Here is a 10,832-nt window from a genome sequence, read left to right as displayed (position 1 = left end):
ATACAAACTGCTAAGTTTGGTGTCTTGCATGCATTGTTATTCGATCTTGTTGCATTTTAATATTAAAAATCCAAAAATATTTTCAATTTGTGTCTTTTCAAGTCAATGATACAGGGATTGAAGATTCAGAACACACTGCAGAGGAATTATACAGAAAAAGCTGAGCATTCAAAAATGCCCAGTGAAGAAGCAGACTGGCGTTTAAACGCCAGCCAGGGCACCTGGTTGGGCATTTAAACGCCCAAAGAGGTAGCATTTTGGGCGTTAAACGCCAGAATGTATACCATTCTGGGCGTTTAAACGCCAGGATGGTGCTAGGGGGAAGATTTGTTTTCAAATCAATTTTTTCAAGTTTTTCAAAATCAAATCTTTTTCAAATCAAATCTTTTCACTCAAATGTTTTCAAAATTAATTTCTTCCTTTCAAAGATACTTACTAACAATTAATGATTTGATTGAACATTTTTGCCTTTTCTGTTAAGGAAGGTTTTATGTTTGAATCATATCTTTTCTTGTTAGGCAAGTCACTAATTTTCCAAATCAAATCTTTTAAAATAATTTCAAAACATATCTTTTAAAATGGTTTTCAAATCATATCTTCTCAATCACATCTTTTTAAGACAATAACCTTTCAATCATATTTTTTTTTATCATATCTTTTTCAAATTAGTTTTCAATCAAATCTTTTTAGTTTCTAATTTCAAAATCTTTTTCAAAATCACTTGATTTCTCTTCCACTTTCAATTTTCGAAAATTATCAATCAAATTTTCAAAATGCTTTCAAATCTTTTAATTGAATTTTCGAAAATCCTCTTCCCTCCTTCTCACATCCTTCTATTTATGGAGTACCACTCCTTCTAAATGCACAATTCGAACCTTATCTAATTAAAGTTCGAATTCTTCTTCCTTCTTCTTTCTATTTCTCTTTTCCTCTGACATTTCAAGGAATCTCTATACTGTGACATAGAGGATTCCACATTTTCTTTTTCTCTTCTCTTTCATATGAGCAGGAGCAGAGACAAAGGCTTCTTGTTGAAGCTGATCCTGAACCCGAAAGGACCTTGAAGAGAAAGCTAAGAGAAGCCAAAGCACAACTCTCTTTAGAGGACCTGACCGAATTCTTCAAAGAAGAAGAACCCATGGCAGCCGAAACAACAACAATGCCAACAATGCAAGGAGGTGCTGGTGACTTTACTGCACCTACTCCCGACTTTATGGGAGAAGCATCTCTATCCCTGCCACTGGAGCAAACAACTTTGAGCTTAAGCCTCAATTAGTTTCTCTAATGCAACAGAATTGCAAGTTCCATGGACTTCCAATGGAAGATCCTCATCAGTTTTTAGCTGAATTCTTGCAAATCTGTGACACAGTCAAGACTAATGGGGTTAACCCTGAGGTCTATAGACTGATGCTATTCCCTTTTGCTGTAAGAGACAGAGCTAGAATATGGTTGAATTCTCAACCTAAAGAAGCCTGGACTCTTGGGAAAAGCTAGTCAATGCCTTCTTGGCAAAGTTCTTTCCACCACAAAGATGGAGTAAGCTTAGAGTGGAAGTCCAAACCTTCAGACAGAAGGATGGAGAATCCCTCTATGAAGCTTGGGAAAGATACAAATAATTAATCAGAAGATGTCCTTCAGACATGCTTTCTGAATGGAGCATCATAGGTATTTTCTATGATGGTCTCTCTGAACTATCTAAGATGTCCTTGGATAGCTCTGCTGGAGGATCTCTTCATCTGAAGAAGACGCCTGCAGAAGCTCAAGAATTGATTGAAATGGTTGCAAATAACCAATTCATGTATACTTCTGAAAGGAATCCTGTGAACAATGGGACTAGTCAGAAGAAAGGAGTTCTTGAGATTGACACTCTGAATGCCATATTGGCTCAGAACAAGATATTGACTCAACAAGTCAATTTGATTTCTCAAAGTCTGTCTGGAATGCAAAATGCACCAAACAGTACAAAGGATGCTTCATCTGAGGAAGAAGCTTATGATCCTGAGAACCCTTCCATGGAAGAGGTGAATTACCTAGGAGAACCCTATGGAAATACCTACAATTCTTCATGGAGAAATCACCCAAATCTCTCATGGAAGAATCAAGAGAGACCTTAACAAGGTTTCAATAACAATAATGGTGGAAGAAACAGGTTTAGCAATGGCAAGCCTTTTCCATCATCTTCTCAGCAACAGACAGAGAGTTCTAAGCATAATACTTCTGACTTAGCAACAATGGTCTCTGATCTAATAAAGACCACTCAAAGTTTCATGAATGAAACAAGGTCCTCCATCAGAAATTTGGAAGGACAAGTGGGTCAGCTGAGCAAGAAAGTTACTGAACTCCCTCCTAGTACTCTCCCAAGTAATACAGAAGAAAATCCAAAAGGAGAGTGCAAGGCCATCAACATGGCCGAATATGGAGAGGAAAGAGAGGAAGAAGACGCCACTGAAAAAGACCCCAATGGGCGTGCACCACTCTCCTCTGAGTTCCTCAATGAGGAACCTTGGAAATCTGAGGCTCAAAATGAGACCATAGAGATTCCATTGGACTTACTTCTGCCATTCATGAGCTCTGATGAGTATTCTTCCTCTGAAGAGGATGAGTATGTTACTGAAGAGCAAGCTGCTAAATACCTTGGAGCAATCATGAAACTAAATGACAAGTTATTTGGAAATGAGACTTGGGAGGATGAACCTCCCTTGCTCACCAAAGAACTGGATGACTTGTCTAGGCAGAAACTGCCTCAAAAAAGGCAGGATCCTGGGAAGTTTCCTATACCTTGTACCATAGGCACCATGACCTTCAAGAAGGCCTTGTGTGACTTAGGGTCAAGTGTGAACCTCATGCCCCTCTCTGTAATGGAGAAATTAGGGATCTTAGAGGTGCAAGCTGCAAGAATCTCATTAGAGATGGCAGACAACTCAAGAAAACAAGCCCATGGACTTGTAGAGGATGTTCTGGTTAAAGTTGAAGACCAGTACATTCCTACTGATTTCATAGTCCTAGAGACTGAGAAGTGCATGGATGAATCCATCATCCTTGGCAGACCCTTCCTAGCCACAGCAAAGGCTGTGATTGATGTTGACAGAGGAGAGTTAATCATTCAAGTGAATGAAAAATCCTTGGTGTTTAAGGCCCAAGGATATCCCTCTGTCATCATGGAGAGGAAGCATGAAGAGCTCCTCTCAAAACAGAGCCAAACAGAGCCCCCACAGTCAAACTCTAAGTTTGGTGTTGGGAGGCTACAACCAAACTCTAAGTTTGGTGTTGAAACCCCACATTCAAACTCTAAGTTTGGTGTTGGAGGTTTCAACACGGTTCTGAGCATTTCTGAGGCTCCATGAGAGCCCTCTGTCAAGCTAATGACATTAAAGAAGCGCTTGTTGGGAGGCAACCCAATGTTTTATAATTAATTATTTTCTTTTGTTATTTTATCTTTTTTGTAGGTTGATGATCATAAGAAGTCACAAAAACAATGAAAAAAGCAAAAACAGAATGAAAAACAGGAAGAAAAACAGCACACCCTGGAGGAGAAGAAACTGGCGTTTAAACGCCAGTAATGCTAGCTGTTGGGCGTTTAACGCCCAGTCTGGCACCATTCTGGGCGTTTAACGCCAGAAAGGGGCACCAGACTGGCGTTAAACGCCAGTAAAGGGCAAGAACCTGGCGTTAAACGCCAGGAATGGGCACCAGCCCAGCGTTTAACACCAGAAATGGCTCAAAACGTGATTTTGAGCAATATTTGGTGCAGGGATGACTTTTCTTTGACACTACAGGATCTGTGGACCCCACAGGACCCTACCATCACTCTCTCTCTTCTTCCCCCATTCACCAATCACCTCAACACCTCTTCCCCAAAAACCCCTCACCCTTCAAATTCAAACCACTTTCCCTCCCAAACCCACCCATAATGGCCGAACCTTTACCCCCCTCTCTCCTATAAATACCCTTCTTCAACTCTTCATTTTCACACAACCTAAACCCCCTTTCTTACCCTTCTTGGCCGAACACACTACCATCTCCCTTCTTCCTCATTTCTTCTTCTTCTACTCTCTTCTTTCTTCTTTTGCTCGAGGACGAGCAAACATTTTAAGTTTGGTGTGGTAAAAGCGTTGCTTTTTGTTTTTCCATAACCATTTATGGCATCCAAGGCCGGAGAAACCTCTAAAAAGAGGAAAGGGAAGGCAAAAGCTTCCACCTCCGAGTCATGGGAGATGGATAGATTCCTCTCAAGGGTGCATCAAGACCACTTCTATGAAGTTGTGGCCTTGAAGAAGGTGATCTCCGAGGTCCCCTTTTCACTCAAAAAGGGTGAATATCCGGAGATCCGCCATGAGATCCGAAGAAGAGGTTGGGAAGTTCTTACCAACCCATTCAACAAGTCGGAATCTTGATGGTTCAAGAGTTCTATGCCAATGCATGGATCACAAAGAACCATGACCAAAGTGTGAACCCGAATCCAAAGAATTATCTCACTATGGTTCGGGGGAAATACTTGGATTTTAGTCCGGAGAGTGTGAGGGTGGCGTTCAACTTGCCTATGATGCAAGGAGATGAGCATCCTTACACTAGAAGGGTCAACTTTGATCAAAGGTTGGACCAAGTCCTCACAGTCATATGTGAAGAGGGCGCACAATGGAAGCAAGATTCAAGAGGAAAGCCGGTCCAATTAAGAAGGCATGACCTCAAGCCCGTGGCTAGAGGATGGTTAGAGTTCATACAACGCTCAATCATCCCCACTAGCAACCGGTCCGAAGTTACCATAGACCGGGCCATCATGATCCATAGTATCATGATTGGAGAAGAAATAGAGGTTCATGAGGTTATAGCCCAAGAACTCTATAAGGTGGCGGACAAGACCTCCACCTTGGCAAGGTTAGCCTTTCCTCATCTCATTTGTCACCTCTGTTATTCAGTTGGAGTTGACATAGAGGGAGACATTCCCATTGATGAGGACAAGCCCATCACCAAGAAAAGGATGGAGTACACAAGAGATCTCACTCATCATGAGATCCCTGAGATTCCTCAAGGGATGAATTTTCCTCCACAAAACTATTGGGAGCAACTAAACACCTCCCTAGGAGAACTAAGTTCCAACATGGGACAACTGAGGGTGGAGCATCAAGAACACTCCATCATCCTTCATGAAATTAGAGAAGATCAAAGAATCATGAGGGAGGAGCAACAAAGACAAGGAAGAGACATTGAGGAGCTCAAGCACTCCATAGGATCTTCAAGAGCAAGAAAAAGCCGCCATCACTAAGGTGGACCCGTTCTTTGATTTCCTTGTTATTGTTCTTCTGTTTTTCGAATTTTAATGCTTATGTTTATCCATGTTTGTGTCTTATGATCATTAGTGTCTTAGTGTCTATGCCTTAAAGTTATGAATGTCCTATGAATCCATCACCTTTCTTCAATAAAAATGTGCTTAATTGAAAAGGAAAGAATTGCATGAATTCTGAATTTTATAATAGTTTAATTATTTTGATGTGGTGGCAACACTTTTCTTCTCTGAATGTATGCTTGAACAGTGCATATGTCTTTTGAACTTGTGGTTCATGAATGTTGGCTCTTGAAAGAATGATGAAAAAGGAAACATGTTACTGAGGATCTGAAAAATCATAAAAAAATGATTCTTGAAGCAAAAAAAAAAAAAAAAAAAAAAAACCGAAAAAAAAAAGAAGAAAAAAAGAAAGAATAAGAGTTGTGATCCAAGGCAAATAAGAGTGTGCTTAAGAACCCTGGACACCTCTAATTGGGGACTTTAGCAAAGTTGAGTCACAATCTGAAAAGGTTCACCCAATTATGTGTCTGTGGCATGTATGTATCCGGTGGTAATACTGGAAGACAGAGTGCTTTGGGCCACGGCCAAGACTCACTAAATAGCTATGTTCAAGAATCATCATACTTTACTAGGAGAATCATTAACACTATCTGGATTCTAAGTTCCTAAAGAAGCCAATCATTCTGAATTACAAGGGATAGAGTGAGATGCCAAAACTATTCAGAGACAAAAAGTTAAAAGCCCCGCTCATCTGATTAATACTGATCTTCACAGATGTTTTTGGAATTCATTGCATATTCTCTTCTTTTTATCTTATTTGATTTTCAGTTGCTTGAGGACAAGCAACAATTTAAGTTTGGTGTTGTGATGAGCGGATAATTTGTATACTTTTTGGCATTGTTTTTAGTATGTTTTTGATATGATATAGTTAGTTTTTAGTATATTTTTATTAGTTTTTAATTAAAATTCACTTTTCTGGACTTTACTATGAGTTTGTGTGTTTTTCTGTGATTTCAGGTATTTTCTGGCTGAAATTGAGGGACCTGAGCAAAAATCTGATTCTGAGACCAAAAAGGACTGCAGATGCTGTTGGATTCTGACCTCCCTGCATTCGAAGCGGATTTTCTGGAGCTACAGAAGCCCAATTGGCGCGCTCTCAACAGCGTTGGAAAGTAGACATCCTGGGCTTTCCAGCAATATATAATAGTTCATACTTTGCCCAAGATTTGATGGCCCAAACCGGCGTTCAAAGTCACCTCAAGGAATCCCAGCGTTAAACGCTGGAACTGGCACCCAAATGGAGTTAAACGCCCAAACTGGCACCAAAGCTGGCGTTTAACTCCAAGAAAAGTCTCTACACGAAATTGCTTCATTGCTCAGCCCAAGCACACACCAAGTGGGCCCGGAAGAGGATTTTTATGTCATTTACTCATTTCTGTACACCCTAGGCTACTAGTTTCTTATAAGTAGGACCTTTTACTATTGTATAGAAATCTTTTGATCACTTTTAGATCTCTAGATCATCTTTGGACATTTTAGTTCTTAGATCATTGGGAGGCTGGCCATTCGGCCATGCCTAGACCTTATGCTTATGTATTTTCAACGGTGGAGTTTCTACACACCATAGATTAAGGTGTGGAGCTCTGCTGTACCTCGAGTATTAATGCAATTACTATTGTTCTTTCATTCAAATTCCGCTTGTTCTTTATCCAAGATATCACTTGTTCTTCAACATGATGAAGGTGATGATTGACGCCCATCACCATTCTCACCCATGAACAAGGTGACTGACAACCATTCTTGTTCTACAAGCATCTGAGGCTTAGTGAATATCTCTTGGATTCCTGATTGCACGATGCATGGTTGATCGCCTGACAACCGAGTGCTCGCCTGACAAACGAGCCAACCATTCCGTGAGATCAGAGTCTTCGTGGTATAGGCAAGAACTGATGGCAGCATTCAAGAGAATCCGGAAGGTCTAACCTTGTCTATGGTATTCTGAGTAGGATTCAATGATTGAATGACTGTGACGTGCTTCAAACCTGTAACCTACTGGGCGTTAGTGACAGACGCAAAAGAGTTATTCTATTCCGGTAGGGGAGGGAACCACACCGGTGATTGGCAGCACTGTGACAGAGTGTGTGCATTAGCTTTCACTGCGAGGATGGGAGGCAGCTGCTGACAACAGTGAGACCCTATACGAGCTTGCCATGGAAAGGAGTAAGAAGGGTTGGATGAAGACAGTAGAAAAGCAGAGAGACGGAAGGGAAGGCATCTTCATGCGCTTATCTGAAGTTCCTACCAATGAATTACATAAGTATCACTATCTTTATCTTTTATGTTATTTTCGTTCATCACCATATATATCTGAGTTTGCCTGACTAAGATTTACAAGATGACCATAGCTTGCTTCAATACTAACAATCTCCGTGGGATCGACCCTTACTCACGTAAGGTTTATTACTTGGACGACCCAGTGCACTTGCTGGTTAGTTGTGCGAAGTTGTGTAATGCCATGGTATTGAGCGCACCAAGTTTTTGGAGCCAGTACCAGGGATTATGAGAGTTGTGAAAAAGTATAGTTCACAATTTCGCGCACCAAGTTTTTGGCGCCGTTGCCGGGGATTGTTCTAGTTTTGAGCAAGCCTTTGGTAACATCAGTGCCAAGATCCGGCAACAACATCAAATTTTTGGTGTTATTGCCCGGGATTGTTCAGGCTGGACAACTGACGGTTCATCTTGTTGCTTAGATTAGGTATTTTTTTTCGAAATTCTTGAAGATGAATTCTAGAGTTTCATGATGATTTGTTGAAATCTGGCTGGCTGAGAAGCCATGTCTAATCTGATTGGACCGAGGTTTCAACTTATCACCACAAGAGCTTGTTGATTTCGTATCAATCTTGCTTTTGGAGCAGTGATTTGCTAAGGCTTGGCTGACCTTTGGTCATGTCTAGTGTTTTGGACCGAAGCTTTCTTTGGAAGCTTGGCTGGCTGTGAAGCCATGTCTAATTCCTGGACCGGAGTCTTAGACTAGCATTGCACTGATTCCTGGAATTCTCATTAAGAATTTTGATACCTTCTTTTTCCACTTAATTTTCGAAAAACACAAAAAAATTAAAAAAATTAAAAAAAATCATAAAATTCAAAAATATTTCTTGTTTGAGTCTAGTGTCTCATCCTAAGTTTGGTGTCAATTGCATGCATTCATATGTCTTAGTGATCTTCAAGATGATCTTGATGATTCACTTGCTCTGATCTTTGAATTCTATTGACTTGAGTATTTTGTGTGTCTCATATGCATTTTCAGTTCATTAGTGTCAGTAGTATACAAACTGCTAAGTTTGGTGTCTTGCATGCATTGTTATTCGATTCTTGTTGCATTTTAATTATTAAAAATCCAAAAATATTTTCAATTTGTGTCTTTTCAAGTCAATGATACAAGGGATTGAAGATTCAGAACACACTGCAGAGGAATTATACAGAAAAAGCTGAGCATTCAAAAATGCCCAGTGAAGAAGGCAGACTGGCGTTTAAACGCCAGCCAGGGCACCTGGTTGGGCATTTAACGCCCAAAGAGGTAGCATTTTGGGCGTTAAACGCCAGAATGTATACCATTCTGGGCGTTTAACGCCAGGATGGTGCTAGGGGGAAGATTTTGTTTTCAAATCAATTTTTTTCAAGTTTTTCAAAATCAAATCTTTTTCAAATCAAATCTTTTCACTCAAATGTTTTCAAAATTAATTTCTTTCCTTTCAAAGATACTTACTAACAATTAATGATTTGATTGAACATTTTTTGCCTTTTCTGTTAAGGAAGGTTTTATGTTTGAATCATATCTTTTCTTGTTAGGCAAGTCACTAATTTTCCAAATCAAATCTTTTAAAATAATTTTCAAAACATATCTTTTAAAATGGTTTTCAAATCATATCTTCTCAATCACATCTTTTTAAGACAATAACCTTTCAATCATATTTTTTTTTATCATATCTTTTTCAAATTAGTTTTCAATCAAATCTTTTTAGTTTCTAATTTCAAAATCTTTTTCAAAAATCACTTGATTTCTCTTCCACTTTCAATTTTCGAAAATTATCAATCAAATTTTCAAAATGCTTTCAAAATCTTTTAATTGAATTTTCGAAAATCCTCTTCCCTCCTTCTCACATCCTTCTATTTATGGAGTACCACTCCTTCTAAATGCACAATTCGAACCTTATCTAATTAAAGTTCGAATTCTTCTTCTCCTTCTTCTTTCTATTTCTCTTTTCCTCTGACATTTCAAGGAATCTCTATACTGTGACATAGAGGATTCCACATTTTCTTTTCTCTTCTCTTTCATATGAGCAGGAGCAGAGACAAAGGCATTCTTGTTGAAGCTGATCCTGAACCCGAAAGGACCTTGAAGAGAAAGCTAAGAGAAGCCAAAGCACAACTCTCTTTAGAGGACCTGACCGAATTCTTCAAAGAAGAAGAACCCATGGCAGCCGAAAACAACAACAATGCCAACAATGCAAGGAAGGTGCTGGGTGACTTTACTGCACCTACTCCCGACTTCTATGGGAGAAGCATCTCTATCCCTGCCACTGGAGCAAACAACTTTGAGCTTAAGCCTCAATTAGTTTCTCTAATGCAACAGAATTGCAAGTTCCATGGACTTCCAATGGAAGATCCTCATCAGTTTTTAGCTGAATTCTTGCAAATCTGTGACACAGTCAAGACTAATGGGGTTAACCCTGAGGTCTATAGACTGATGCTATTCCCTTTTGCTGTAAGAGACAGAGCTAGAATATGGTTGAATTCTCAACCTAAAGAAAGCCTGGACTCTTGGGAAAAGCTAGTCAATGCCTTCTTGGCAAAGTTCTTTCCACCACAAAGATGGAGTAAGCTTAGAGTGGAAGTCCAAACCTTCAGACAGAAGGATGGAGAATCCCTCTATGAAGCTTGGGAAAGATACAAACAATTAATCAGAAGATGTCCTTCAGACATGCTTTCTGAATGGAGCATCATAGGTATTTTCTATGATGGTCTCTCTGAACTATCTAAGATGTCCTTGGATAGCTCTGCTGGAGGATCTCTTCATCTGAAGAAGACGCCTGCAGAAGCTCAAGAATTGATTGAAATGGTTGCAAATAACCAATTCATGTATACTTCTGAAAGGAATCCTGTGAACAATGGGACTAGTCAGAAGAAAGGAGTTCTTGAGATTGATACTCTGAATGCCATATTGGCTCAGAACAAGATATTGACTCAACAAGTCAATTTGATTTCTCAAAGTCTGTCTGGAATGCAAAATGCACCAAACAGTACAAAGGATGCTTCATCTGAGGAAGAAGCTTATGATCCTGAGAACCCTTCCATGGAAGAGGTGAATTACCTAGGAGAACCCTATGGAAATACCTACAATTCTTCATGGAGAAATCACCCAAATCTCTCATGGAAGAATCAAGAGAGACCTCAACAAGGTTTCAATAACAATAATGGTGGAAGAAACAGGTTTAGCAATGGCAAGCCTTTTCCATCATCTTCTCAGCAACAGACAGAGAGTTCTAAG

At 39.7% G+C, this 10,832-nt stretch overlaps 2 non-coding genes across 2 annotated transcripts; both read right to left on the bottom strand.

The window, feature by feature from the left end:
• Positions 1-1,538: 1,538 nt before the first annotated feature.
• LOC130949811 (small nucleolar RNA R71) lies at positions 1,539-1,646 on the bottom strand. The gene has a single exon (XR_009073466.1). It is a non-coding gene; the product is annotated as a small nucleolar RNA R71 (small nucleolar RNA).
• An 8,517-nt stretch (positions 1,647-10,163) lies between these two features.
• LOC130951420 (small nucleolar RNA R71) lies at positions 10,164-10,271 on the bottom strand. Its single transcript, XR_009073967.1, has one exon. It is a non-coding gene; the product is annotated as a small nucleolar RNA R71 (small nucleolar RNA).
• Positions 10,272-10,832: the final 561 nt, after the last annotated feature.

The sequence above is a fragment of the Arachis stenosperma genome, chromosome 1 (genome assembly GCF_014773155.1).
Source record: "Arachis stenosperma cultivar V10309 chromosome 1, arast.V10309.gnm1.PFL2, whole genome shotgun sequence".
In the NCBI taxonomy this organism is placed as follows: domain Eukaryota; kingdom Viridiplantae; phylum Streptophyta; class Magnoliopsida; order Fabales; family Fabaceae; genus Arachis; species Arachis stenosperma.
Note: the sequence above shows the minus strand (reverse complement) of the source record. Positions and strands in the feature narration are given on the sequence as shown.